Source organism: Scyliorhinus torazame, unplaced genomic scaffold (assembly GCF_047496885.1).
Source record: "Scyliorhinus torazame isolate Kashiwa2021f unplaced genomic scaffold, sScyTor2.1 scaffold_71, whole genome shotgun sequence".
Classification (NCBI taxonomy): domain Eukaryota; kingdom Metazoa; phylum Chordata; class Chondrichthyes; order Carcharhiniformes; family Scyliorhinidae; genus Scyliorhinus; species Scyliorhinus torazame.
The window spans coordinates 80,366-96,438 of record NW_027307798.1 but is presented as its reverse complement, the minus strand read 5'-3'; positions in this window follow the sequence as shown (position 1 = coordinate 96,438).

The following is a 16,073-nucleotide window of genomic DNA, read 5'->3' as shown; positions in this document are numbered from 1 at the left end:
ACAGTGAACAATGTAAAGTTAAACACAGCCCGACATTAAATACAGTACAATGAAACAGTGCCCTACACTGAACAATGTAACATTAAACAGAGCCCGACATGACATACGGGACAACGAAACAGTGCCCGACAGTGAACAACGTAAAATTAAACAGAGCCCGGCATTTAATACAGTGCAATGAAACAGGGCCCAAATGTGAACAATGTAAAATAAAACAGAGCCCGACATTAAATACGGTACAATGAAACAGTGCCCTACAGTGAACAATGTAAAATTATACACAGCCCGACATTAAATACGGTACAATGAATCAGTGCCCTACCAGCAACAATGTAAAATTAAACAGAGCACGCCATTAAATACGGTACAATGAAACAGTGCCCTACAGTGAACAACGTAAAATTAAATAGAGCCCGACATTAAATACGGTACAATGAATCAGTGCCCTACACTGAACAATGTAAAATTAAACACAGCCCGACATTAAATACAGTAAAATGAAACAGTGCCCTACAGTGAACAAGGTAAAATTAAACAGAGCCGGACATTAAATACAGTACAATGAAACAGTGCCCTACAGTGAACAAGGTAAAATTAAACAGAGCCCGACATTAAATACAGTACAATGAAACAGTGCCCTACAAGCAATGGGGTAAAATTAAACAGAGCCCGACATTAAATACAGCACATAGAACAGTGCCCTACAGTGAACAATGTAAAATTAAACAGAGCCCGACATTAAATACGGTACAATGAAACAGTGCCCTACAAGCAACAAGGTAAAATTAAACAGAGCCCGACATTAAATACAGTGCAATGAAACAGTGCCCTACAGTGAACAATGTAAAATTAAACACAGCCCGACATTAAATACAGTACAATGAAACAGTGACCTACAGTGAACAAGGTAAAATTAAACAGAGCCCGACATTAAATACGGTACAATGAAACAGCGCCCTACAGTGAACAATGTAAAATTAAACACAGCCCGACATTAAATACGGTACAATGAATCAGTGCCCTACAGTGAACAATGTAAAATTAAACAGAGCTCGACATTAAATACGATACAATGAAACAGTGCCCTACAGTGAACAATGTAAAGTTAAACAGAGCCCGACATTAAATACGGTACAATGAAACAGTGCCCTACAAGCAACAAGGTAAAATTAAACAGCGCCCGACATTAAATACAGTACAATGAAACAGTGACCTACAGTGAACAATGTAAAATTAAACATAGCCCGACATTAAATACCGTGCAGTGAAACAGTGCCCTACACTGAACAATGTAAAATTAAACACAGCCCGACATTAAATACAGTACAATGAATCAGTGCCCTACACTGAACAATGTAAACTTAAACACAGCCCGACATTAAATACGGTAAAATGAAACAGTGCCCGACAGTGAACAATGTACAATTAAACACAGCCCAACATTATATACGGTAATATAAAACAGTGTCCTACACTGAACAAGGTAAAATTAAACACAGCCCGACATTAAATACAGTACAATGAAACAGTGCCCTACACTGAACAAGGTAAAATTAAACACAGCCCGACATTAAATACGTTACAATGAAACAGTGCCCTACACTGAACAATGTAAAATTAAACACAGCCCGACATTAAATACGGTACAATGAAACAGTGCCCTACAGTGAACAATGTACAATTAAACACAGCCCGACATTAAATACGGTACAATGAAACAGTGCCCTACAGTGAACAATGTACAATTAAACACAGCCCGACAGTAAATACGGTACAATGAATCAGTGCCCTACCAGCAACAATGTAAAATTAAACAGAGCCCGACATTAAATACGGTACAATAAAACAGTGCCCTACAGTGAACAAGGTAAAATTAAACAGAGCCCGACATTAAACACAGTACAATGAAACAGTGCCCTACAGTGAACAATGTAAAATTAAACAGAGCCCGACATTAAATACGGTACAATAAATCAGTGCCCTACACTGAACAATGTAAAATTAAACACAGCCCGAAATTAAATACAGTAAAATGAAACAGTGCCCTACCGTGAACAAGGTAAAATTAAACAGAGCCGGACATTAAATACAGTACAATGAAACAGTGCCCTACAGTGAACAAGGTAAAATTAAACAGAGCCCGACATTAAACACAGTACAATGAAACAGTGCCCTACAAGCAACGAGGTAAAATTAAACAGAGCCCGACATTAGATACAGCACAATAAAACAGTGCCCTACAGTGAACAATGTAAAATTAAACAGAGCCCGAAATTAAATACGGTACAATGAAACAGTGCCCTACAAGCAACAAGGTAAAATTAAACAGCGCCCGACATTAAATACAGTACAATGAAACAGTGACCTACAGTGAACAACGTAAAATTAAATAGAGCCCGACATTAAATACGGTACAATGAATCAGGGCCCTACACTGAACAATGTAAAATTAAACACAGCCCGACATTAAATACAGTAAAATGAAACAGTGCCCTACAGTGAACAAGGTAAAATTAAACAGAGCCGGACATTAAATACAGTACAAGGAAACAGTGCCCTACAAGCAATGGGGTAAAATTAAACAGAGCCCGACATTAAATACAGCACATTGAACAGTGCCCTACAGTGAACAATGTAAAATTAAACAGAACCCGACATTAAATACGGTACAATGAAACAGTGCCCTACAAGCAACAAGGTAAAATTAAACAGAGCCCGACATTAAATACAGTGCAATGAAACAGTGCCCTACAGTGAACAATGTAAAATTAAACACAGCCCGACATTAAATACAGTACAATGAAACAGTGACCTACAGTGAACAAGGTAAAATTAAACAGAGCCCGACATTAAATACGGTACAATGAAACAGCGCCCTACAGTGAACAATGTAAAATTAAACACAGCACGACATTAAATACGGTGCAATGAGACAGTGCCCTACAGTGAACAATGTACAATTAAACACAGCCCAACATTATATACGGTAATATAAAACAGTGTCCTACACTGAACAATGTAAAATTAAACACAGCCCGACATTAAATACGGTACAATGAAACAGTGCCCTACAGTTAACAATGTACAATTAAACACAGCCCGACATTAAATACGGTACAATGAAACAGTGCCCTACATTGAACAATGTACAATTAAACACAGCCCGACAGTAAATACGGTACAATGAATCAGTGCCCTACCAGCAACAATGTAAAATTAAACAGAGCCCGACATTAAATACGGTACAATGAAACAGTGCCCTACAGTGAACAAGGTAAAATTAAACAGAGCCCGACATTAAACACAGTACAATGAAACAGTGCCCTACAGTGAACAATGTAAAATTAAACAGAGCCCGACATTAAATACGGTACAATAAATCAGTGCCCTACACTGAACAATGTAAAATTAAACACAGCCCGAAATTAAATACAGTAAAATGAAACAGTGCCCTACAGTGAACAAGGTAAAATTAAACAGAGCCGGACATTAAATACAGTACAATGAAACAGTGCCCTACAGTGAACAAGGTAAAATTAAACAGAGCCCGACATTAAACACAGTACAATGAAACAGTGCCCTACAAGCAACGAGGTAAAATTAAACAGAGCCCGACATTAGATACAGCACAATAAAACAGTGCCCTACAGTGAACAATGTAAAATTAAACAGAGCCCGACATTAAATACGGTACAATGAAACAGTGCCCTACAAGCAACAAGGTAAAATTAAACAGCGCCCGACATTAAATACAGTACAATGAAACAGTGACCTACAGTGAACAATGTAAAATTAAACATAGCCCGACATTAAATACCGTGCAGTGAAACAGTGCCCTACACTGAACAATGTAAAATTAAACACAGCCCGACATTAAATACAGTACAATGAATCAGTGCCCTACACTGAACAATGTAAACTTAAACACAGCACAACATTAAATACGGTACAATGAAACAGTGCCCTACAGTGAACAATGTACAATTAAACACAGCCCGACATTAAATACGGTACAATGAAACAGTGCCCTACAGTGAACAATGTACAATTAAACACAGCCCGACAGTAAATACGGTACAATGAAACAGTGCCCTACACTGAACTAGGTAAAATTAAACAGAGCCCGACATTAAATACGGTACAATGAAACAGTGCCCTAATGTGAACAATGTAAAATAAAACAGAGCCCGATATTAAATACGGTACAATGAAACGGTGCCCTACAATGAACAACGTAAAATTAAACACAGACCGACATTAAATACGGTACAATGAATCAGTGCCCTACCAGCAACAATGTAAAATTAAACAGAGCCCGACATTAAATACGGTACAATGAAACAGTGCCCTACAATGAACAACGTAAAATTAAACAGAGCCCGACATTAAATACAGTACAATGAAACAGGGCGCTAATGTGAACAATGTAAAATAAAACAGAGCCCGACATTAAATACCGTACAATGAAACAGTGCCCTACACTGAGCAAGGTAAAATTAAACACAGCCCGACATTAAATACAGTACAATGAAACAGTGACCTACAGTGAACAATGTAAAATTAAACATAGCCCGACATTAAATACGGTACAATGAAACAGTGCCCTACAGTGAACAATGTAAAATTAAACAGAGCACGACATTAAATACAGTACAATGTAACAGTGCCCTCCACTGAGCAAGGTAAAATTAAACACAGCCCGACATTAAATACGGTACAATGAAACAGTGCCCTACAGAGAACAATGTACAATTAAACACAGCCCAACATTAAATACGGTACAATGAAACAGTGCCCTACAGTGAACAATGTACAATTAAACACAGCCCAACATTAAATACGGTACAGTGAAACAGTGCCCTACACTGAACAAGGTAAAATTAAACACAGCCCGACATTAAATACGTTACAATGAAACAGTGCCCTACACTGAACAATGTAAAATTAAACACAGCCCGACATTAAATACGGTACAATGAAACAGTGCCCTACACTGAACAAGGTAAAATTAAACAGAGCCCGACATTAAATACAGTACAATGAAACAGTGCCCTACAGTGAACAATGTACAATTAAACACAGCCCAACATTAAATACGGTACAGTGAAACAATGCCCTACACTGAACAAGGTAAAATTAAACACAGCCCGACATTAAATACGTTACGATGAAACAGTGCCCTACACGGAACAATGTAAAATTAAACACAGCCCGACATTAAATACGGTACAATGAAACAGTGCCCTACACTGAACAAGGTAAAATTAAACAGAGCCCGACATTAAATACGGTACAATGAAACAGTGCCCTAATGTGAACAATGTAAAATAAAACAGAGCCCGACATTAAATACGGTACAATGAAACAGTGCCATACAGTGAACGATGTAAAATTAAACACAGCCCGACATTAAATACGGTACAATGAATCAGTGCCCTACCAGCAACAATGTAAAATTAAACAGAGCCCGACATTAAATACGGTACAATGAAACAGTGCCCGACAGTGAACAATGTAAAATTAAACACAGCCCGACAGTAAATACGGTACAATGAAACAGTGCCCTACACTGAACAAGGTAAAATTAAACAGAGCCCGACATTAAATACAGTACAATGAAACAGTGCCCTATAGTGAACAATGTAAAATTAAACACAGCCCGACATTAAATACAGTAAAATGAAACAGTGCCCTACAGTGAACAAGGTAAAATTAAACAGAGCCCGACATTAAATACAGTACAATGAAACAGTGCCCTACACTGAACAAGGTCAAATTAAACAGAGCCGGACATTAAATACAGTACAATGAAACAGTGCCCTTCAGTGAACAAGGTAAAATTAAACAGAGCCCGACATTAAATACGGTACAATGAAACAGTGCCCTACAAGCAACGAGGTAAAATTAAACATAGCCCGACATTAAATACAGTACAATGAAACAGTGCCCAACAAGCAACAAGGTAAAATTAAACAGAGCCCGACATTAAATACGGTGCAATGAAACAGTGCCCTACAGTGAACAATGTAAAATTAAACAGAGCCCGACATTAAATACAGTACAATGAAACAGTGCCCTACAAGCTACAATGTAAAATTAAACAGAGCTCGACATTAAATACGATACAATGAAACAGTGCCCTACAAGCAACAAGGTAAAATTAATCAGAGCCCAACATTAACTACGGTAGAATGAAACAGTGCCCTACACTGAACAATGTAAAATTAAACACAGCCCGACATTAAATACGGTGCAATGAAACAGTGACCTACAGTGAACAAGGTAAAATTAAACAGAGCCCGACATTAAATACGGTACAATGAAACAGTGCCCTACAAGCAACAATGTACAATTAAACACAGCCCGACATTAAATACGGTAAAATGAAAGAGTGCCCTACACTGAACAAGGTAAAATTAAACACAGCCCGACATTAAATACGGTACAATGAAACAGTGCCCGACAGTGAACAATGTACAATTAAACACAGCCCAACATTAAATACGGTACAATGAAACAGTGCCCTACAGTGAACAATGTACAATTAAACACAGCCCAACATTAAATACGGTACAATGAAACAGTGTCCAACACTGAACAATGTACAAATAAACACATCCCGTCATTAAATACGGTAATATGAAAGAGTGCCCTACACTGAACAAGGTAAAATTAAACACAGCCCGACATTAAATACGGAACAATGAAACAGTGCCCTACACTGAACAATGTAAAATTAAACACAGCCCGATATTAAATGCGGTACAATGAAACAGTGCCCTCCACTGAACAAGGTAAAATTAAACAGAGCCCGACATTAAATACAGTACAATGAAACAGTGCCCTACAGTGAACAATGTACAATTAAACACAGCCCGACATTAAATACGGTACAATGAAACAGTGCCCTACAGTGAACAATGTACAATTAAACACAGCCCGACAGTAAATACGGTGCAATGAAACAGTGCCCTACACTGAACAAGGTAAAATTAAACAGAGCCCATCATTAAATACGGTACAATGAAACAGTGCCCTACACTGAACAAGGTAAAATTAAACAGAGCCCGACATTAAATACGGTACAATGAAACAGTGCCCTACAGTGAACAAGGTAAAATTTAACAGAGCCCGACATTAAATACAGTACAATGAAACAGTGCCCTACAAGCAACGAGGTAAAATTAAACAGAGCCCGACATTAAATACAGCACAATGAAACAGTGCCCTACAGTGAAAAATGTAAAATTAAACAGAGCCCGACATTAAATACGGTACAATGAAACAGTGCCCTACAAGCAACAAGGTAAAATTAAACAGAGCCCGACATGAAATACAGTGCAATGAAACAGTGCCCTACAGTGAACAATGTAAAATTAAACACAGCCCGACATTAAATACGGTGCAATGAAACAGTGCCCTACAAGCAACAAGGTAAAATTAAACAGCGCCCGACATTAAGTACAGTACAATAAAACAGTGACCTACAGTGAACAATGTAAAATTAAACATAGCCCGACATTAAATACGGTACAATGAAACAGTGCCCTACAAGCAACAAGGTAAAATTAAACAGCGCCCGATATTAAGTACAGTACAATAAAACAGTGACCTACAGTGAACAATGTAAAATTAAACATAGCCCGACATTAAATACGGTACAGTGAAACAGTGCCCTACACTGAACAATGTAAAATTAAACACAGCCCGACTTTAAATACAGTACAATGAATCAGTGCCCTACACTGAACAATGTAAACTTAAACACAGCCCGACATTAAATACGGTACAATGAAACAGTGCCCTACAGTGAACAATGTACAATTAAACACAGCCCAACATTAAATACGGTGCAATGAAAGTGTCCTACAGTGAAAAATGTACAATTAAACACAGCCCGACATTAAATACGGTAATATGAAACAGTGCCCTACACTGAACAAGGTGAAATTAAACACAGCCCGACATTAAATACGGTACAATGAAACAGAGCCCGACATTAAATAATGTACAATTAAACACAGCCCGACATTAAATACGGTACAATAAAACAGTGCCCTACAGTGAACAATGTAAAATTAAACAGAGCCCGACATTAAATACGGTACAATGAAACAGTGCCCTACAAGCATCAAGGTAAAATTAAACAGCGCCCGACATTAAATACAGTACAATGAAACAGTGACCTACAGTGAACAATGTAAAATTAAACATAGCCCGACATTAAATACCGTACAATGAAACAGTGCCCTACACTGAACAATGTAAAATTAAACACAGCCCGACATTAAATACAGTACAATGAATCAGTGCCCTACACTGAACAATGTAAACTTAAACACAGCACAACATTAAATACGGTACAATGAAACAGTGCCCTACAGTGAACAATGTACAATTACACACAGCCCAACATTAAATACGGTACAATGAAACAGTGCCCTACAGTGAACAATGTACAATTAAACACAGCCCAACATTAAATACGGTAATATAAAACAGTGCCCTACAGTGAACAATGTACAATTAAACACAGCCCGACATTAAATACGGTACAATGAAACAGTGCCCTACAGTGAACAATGTACAATTAAACACAGCCCGACAGTAAATACGGTACAATGAAACAGTGCCCTACACTGAACAAGGTAAAATTAAACAGAGCCCGACATTAAATACGGTACAATGAAACAGTGCCCTAATGTGAACAATGTAAAATAAAACAGAGCCCGATATTAAATACGGTACAATGAAACAGTGCCCTACAGTGAACAGTGTAAAATTAAACACAGACCGACATTAAATACGGTACAATGAATCAGTGCCCTACCAGCAACAATGTAAAATTAAACAGAGCCCGACATTAAATACGGTACAATGAAACAGTGCCCTACCAGCAACAATGTAAAATTAAACAGAGCCCGACATTAAATACAGTACAATGAAACAGGGCGCTAATGTGAACAATGTAAAATAAAACAGAGCCCGACATTAAATACCGTACAATGAAACAGTGCCCTACACTGAGCAAGGTAAAATTAAACACAGCCCGACATTAAATACAGTACAATGAAACAGTGACCTACAGTGAACAATGTAAAATTAAACATAGCCCGACATTAAATACGGTACAATGAAACAGTGCCCTACAGTGAACAATGTAAAATTAAACAGAGCACGACATTAAATACAGTACAATGTAACAGTGCCCTCCACTGAGCAAGGTAAAATTAAACACAGCCCGACATTAAATACGGTACAATGAAACAGTGCCCTACACTGAACAAGGCAAAATTAAACAGAGCCCGACATTAAATACGGTACAATGAAACAGTGCCCTACACTGAACAAGGCAAAATTAAACAGAGCCCGACATTAAATACGGTACAATGAAACAGTGCCCTACAGAGAACAATGTACAATTAAACACAGTTCAACATTAAATACGGTACAATGAAACAGTGCCCTACAGTGAACAATGTACAATTAAACACAGCCCAACATTAAATACGGTACAGTGAAACAGTGCCCTACACTGAACAAGGTGAAATTAAACACAGCCCGACATTAAATACGTTACAATGAAACAGTGCCCTACACTGAACAATGTAAAATTAAACACAGCCCGACATTAAATACGGTACAATGAAACAGTGCCCTACACTGAACAAGGTAAAATTAAACAGAGCCCGACATTAAATACAGTACAATGAAACAGTGCCCTACAGTGAACAATGTACAATTAAACACAGCCCAACATTAAATACGGTACAGTGAAACAATGCCCTACACTGAACAAGGTAAAATTAAACACAGCCCGACATTAAATACGTTACGATGAAACAGTGCCCTACACGGAACAATGTAAAATTAAACACAGCCCGACATTAAATACGGTACAATGAAACAGTGCCCTACACTGAACAAGGTAAAATTAAACAGAGCCCGACATTAAATACGGTACAATGAAACCGTGCCCTAATGTGAACAATGTAAAATAAAACAGAGCCCGACATTAAATACGGTACAATGAAACAGTGCCCTACAGTGAACGATGTAAAATTAAACACAGCCCGACATTAAATACGGTACAATGAATCAGTGCCCTACCAGCAACAATGTAAAATTAAACAGAGTCCGACATTAAATACGGTACAATGAAACAGTGCCCGACAGTGAACAATGTAAAATTAAACACAGCCCGACAGTAAATACGGTACAATGAAACAGTGCCCTACTCTGAACAAGGTAAAATTAAACAGAGCCCGACATTAAATACAGTACAATGAAACAGTGCCCTACAGTGAACAATGTAAAATTAAACACAGCCCGACATTAAATACAGTAAAATGAAACAGTGCCCTACAGTGAACAAGGTAAAATTAAACAGAGCCGGACATTAAATACAGTACAATGAAAATGTGCCCTTCAGTGAACAAGGTAAAATTAAACAGAGCCCGACATTAAATACGGTACAATGAAACAGTGCCCTACAGTGAACAATGTAAAATTAAACACAGCCCGACATTAAATACAGTAAAATGAAACAGTGCCCTACAGTGAACAAGGTAAAATTAAACAGAGCCGGACATTAAATACAGTACAATGAAAATGTGCCCTTCAGTGAACAAGGTAAAATTAAACAGAGCCCGACATTAAATACGGTACAATGAAACAGTGCCCTACAAGCAACGAGGTAAAATTAAACATAGCCCGACATTAAATACAGTACAATGAAACAGTGCCCAACAAGCAACAAGGTAAAATTAAACAGAGCCCGACATTAAATACGGTGCAATGAAACAGTGCCCTACAGTGAACAATGTAAAATTAAACAGAGCCCGACATTAAATACAGTACAATGAAACAGTGCCCTACAAGCTACAATGTAAAATTAAACAGAGCTCGACATTAAATACGGTACAATGAAATAGTGCCCTACAAGCAACAAGGTAAAATTAAACAGAGCCCAACATTAACTACGGTAGAATGAAACAGTGCCCTACACTGAACAATGTAAAATTAAACACAGCCCGACATTAAATACGGTGCAATGAAACAGTGACCTACAGTGAACAAGGTAAAATTAAACAGAGCCCGACATTAAATACGGTACAATGAAACAGTGCCCTACAGTGAATAATGTACAATTAAACACAGCCCAACATTAAATACGGTACAATGAAACAGTGCCCTCCACTGAACAAGGTAAAATTTAACAGAGCCCGACATTAAATACAGTACAATGAAACAGTGCCCTACAGTGAACAATGTACAATTAAACACAGCCCGACATTAAATACGGTACAATGAAACAGTGCCCTACAGTGAACAATGTACAATTAAACACAGCCCGACAGTAAATACGGTACAATGAAACAGTGCCCTTCACTGAACAAGGTAAAATTAAACAGAGCCCATCATTAAATACGGTACAATGAAACAGTGCCCTACACTGAACAAGGTAAAATTAAACAGAGCCCGACATTAAATACGGTACAATGAAACAGTGCTCTACAGTGAACAAGGTAAAATTTAACAGAGCCCGACATTAAATACAGTACAATGAAACAGTGCCCTACAAGCAACGAGGTAAAATTAAACAGAGCCCGACATTAAATACAGCACAATGAAACAGTGCCCTACAGTGAAAAATGTAAAATTAAACAGAGCCCGACATTAAATACGGTACAATGAAACAGTGCCCTACAGTGAAAAATGTAAAATTAAACAGAGCCCGACATTAAATACGGTACAATGAATCAGTGCCCTACACTGAACAAGGTAAAATTAAACAGAGCCCGACATTAAATACGGTACAATGAAACAGTGCCCTACAGTGAAAAATGTAAAATTAAACAGAGCCCGACATTAAATACGGTACAATGAAACAGTGCCCTACACTGAACAAGGTAAAATTAAACAGAGCCCGACATTAAATACGGTACAATGAAACAGTGCCCTACAGTGAACAAGGTAAAATTAAACAGAGCCCGACATGAAATACAGTGCAATGAAACAGTGCCCTACAGTGAACAATGTAAACTTAAACACAGCCCGACATTAAATACGGTGCAATGAAACAGTGACCTACAGTGAACAAGGTAAAATTAAACAGAGCCCGACATTAAATACGGTACAATGAAACAGTGCCCTACAAGCAACAAGGTAAAATTAAACAGCGCCCGACATTAAATACAGTACAATAAAACAGTGACCTACAGTGAACAATGTAAAATTAAACATAGCCCGACATTAAATACGGTACAGTGAAACAGTGCCCTACACTGAACAATGTAAAATTAAACACAGCCCGACTTTAAATACAGTACAATGAATCAGTGCCCTACACTGAACAATGTAAAGTTAAACACAGCCCGACATTAAATACGGTACAATGAAACAGTGCCCTACACTGAACAAGGTAAAATTAAACAGCGCCCGACATTAAATACAGTACAATGAAACAGTGACCTACAGTGAACAATGTACAATTAAACACAGCCCAACATTAAATACGGTACAATGAAACAGTGCCCTACAGTGAACTATGTACAATTAAACACAGCCCAACATTAAATACGGTGCAATGAAACAGTGTCCTACAGTGAACAATGTACAATTAAACACACCCGACATTAAATACGGTAATATGAAACAGTGCCCTACACTGAACAAGGTGAAATTAAACACAGCCCGACATTAAATACGGTACAATGAAACAGAGCCCGACATTAAATACAGTACACTGAAACAGTGACATACAGTAAACAAGGCAAAATTAAACAGAGCCCGACATTAAATACAGTACAATGAAACAGTGCCCTACACTGAACAATGTAACATTAAACAGAGCCCGACTTTAAATACAGGACAACGAAACAGTGCCCGACAGTGAACAAGGTAAAATTAAACAGAGCCCAACATTAAATACAGCACAATGAAACAATGCCCTGCAGTGAAGAATGTAAAATTAAACACAGCCCGACATTAAATACAGTACAATGAAAAAGTGCCCTCCACTGAGCAATGTAACATTAAACAGAGCCCGACATTAAATACGGGACAACGAAACAGTGCCCGACAGTGAACAAGGTAAAATTAAACAGAGCCCGACATTAAATACGGTACAATGAAACAGTGACCTACAGTGAACAATGTAAAATTAAACATAGCCCGACATTAAATACCGTGCAGTGAAACAGTGCCCTACACTGAACAATGTAAAATTAAACACAGCCCGACATTAAATACAGTACAATGAATCAGTGCCCTACACTGAACAATGTAAACTTAAACACAGCCCGACATTAAATACGGTACAATGAAACAGTGCCCTACAGTGAACAATGTACAATTACACACAGCCCAACATTAAATACGGTACAATGAAACAGTGCCCTACAGTGAACAATGTACAATTAAACACAGCCCAACATTAAATACGGTAATATAAAACAGTGTCCTACACTGAACAAGGTAAAATTAAACAGAGCCCGACATTAAACACAGTACAATGAAACAGTGCCCTACAGTGAAAAATGTACAATTAAACACAGCCCGACATTAAATACGGTACAATGAAACAGTGCCCTAAAGTGAACAATGTACAATTAAACACAGCCCGACAGTAAATACGGTACAATGAAACAGTGCCCTACACTTAACAAGGTAAAATTAAACAGAGCCCGACATTAAATACGGTACAATGAAACAGTGCCCTAATGTGAACAATGTAAAATAAAACAGATCCCGACATTAAATACGGTACAATGAAACAGTGCCCTACACTGAACAATGTAAAATTAAATCTAGCCCGACATTAAATACGGTACAGTGAAACAGTGCCCTACACTGAACAATGTAAAATTAAACACAGCCCGACATTAAATTGAGTACAATGAATCAGTGCCCTACACTGAACAATGTAAACTTAAACAGAGCCCGACAGTAAATACGGTAGAATGAAACAGTGCCCTACAAGCTACAATGTAAAATTAAACAGAGCCCAACATTAAATACGGTAGAATGAAACAGTGCACTACACTGAACAATGTAAAATTAAACACAGCCCGACATTAAATACGGTGCAATGAAACAGTGACCTACAGTGAACAAGGTAAAATTAAACAGAGCCCGACATTAAATACGGTACAATGAAACAGTGCCCTACAAGCAACAAGGTAAAATTAAACAGCGCCCGACATTAAATACAGTACAATGAAACAGTGCCCTACAGTGAACAATGTACAATTAAACACAGCCCAACATTAAATACGGTACAATGAAACAGTGCCCTACAGTGAACAATGTACAATTAAACACAGCCCAACATTAAATACGGTACAATGAAACAGTGTCCTACAGTGAACAATGTACAATTAAACACAGCCCGACATTAAATACGGTAATATGAAACAGTGCCCTACACTGAACAAGGTAAAATTAAACACAGCCCGACATTAAATACGGTACAATGAAACAGAGCCCGACATTAAATACAGTACAATGAAACAGTGCCCTACACTGAAAAATGTAACATTAAACAGAGCCCGACATTAAATACAGGACAACGAAACAGTGCCCGACAGTGAACAAGGTAAAATTAAACAGAGCCCAACATTAAATACAGCACAATGAAACAGTGACCTACAGTGAACAATGTAAAATTAAACATAGCCCGACATTAAATACGGTACAATGAAACAGTGCCCTACAGTGAACAATGTACAATTACACACAGCCCAACATTAAATACGGTACAATGAAACAGTGCCCTACAGTGAACAATGTACAATTAAACACAGCCCAACATTAAATACGGTAACATAAAACAGTGTCCTACACTGAACAAGGTAAAATTAAACAGAGCCCGACATTAAATACAGTACAATGAAACAGTGCCCTACAGTGAACAATGTACAATTAAACACAGCCCAACATTAAATACGGTACAATGAAACAGTGTCCTACAGTGAACAATGTACAATTAAACACACCCCGTCATTAAATACGGTAATATGAAAGAGGGCTCTACACTGAACAAGGTAAAATTAAACACAGCCCGACATTAAATACGGTACAATGAAACAGTGCCCTACACTGAACAATGTAAAATTAAACACAGCCCGATATTAAATGCGGTACAATGAAACAGTGCCCTACACTAAACAAGGTAAAATTAAACAGAGCCCGACATTAAATACAGTACAATGAAACAGTGCCCTACAGTGAACAATGTACAATTAAACACAGCCCGACATTAAATACGGTACAATGAAACAGTGCCCTACACTGAACAAGGTAAAATTAAACAGAGCCCGTCATTAAATACGGTACAATGAAACAGTGCCCTACACTGAACAAGGTAAAATTAAACAGAACCCGACATTAAATACGGTACAATGAAACAGTGCCCTATAGTGAACAAGGTAAAATTCAACAGAGCCCGACATTAAATACAGTACAATGAAACAGTGCCCTACAAGCAATGAGGTAAAATTAAACACAGCCCGACATTAAATACGGTAGAATGAAACAGTGCCCTACAAGCTACAATGTAAAATTAAACAGAGCCCAACATTAAATACGGTAGAATGAAACAGTGCACTACACTGAACAATGTAAAATTAAACACAGCCCGACATTAAATACGGTGCAATGAAACAGTGACCTACAGTGAACAAGGTAAAATTAAACAGAGCCCGACATTAAATACGGTACAATGAAACAGTGCCCTACCAGCAACAAGGTAAAATTAAACAGCGCCCGACATTAAATACAGTACAATGAAACAGTGACCTACAGTGAACAATGTAAAATTAAACATAGCCCGACATTAAATACGGTACAGTGAAACAGTGCCCTACACTGAACAATGTAAAATTAAACACAGCCCGACTTTAAATACAGTACAATGAATCAGTGCCCTACAGTGAACAATGTAAACTTAAACACAGCCCGACATTAAATACGGTACAATGAAACAGTGCCCTACAAGCAACAAGGTAAAATTAAACAGCGCCCGACATTAAATACAGTACAATGAAACAGTGCCCTACAGTGAACAATGT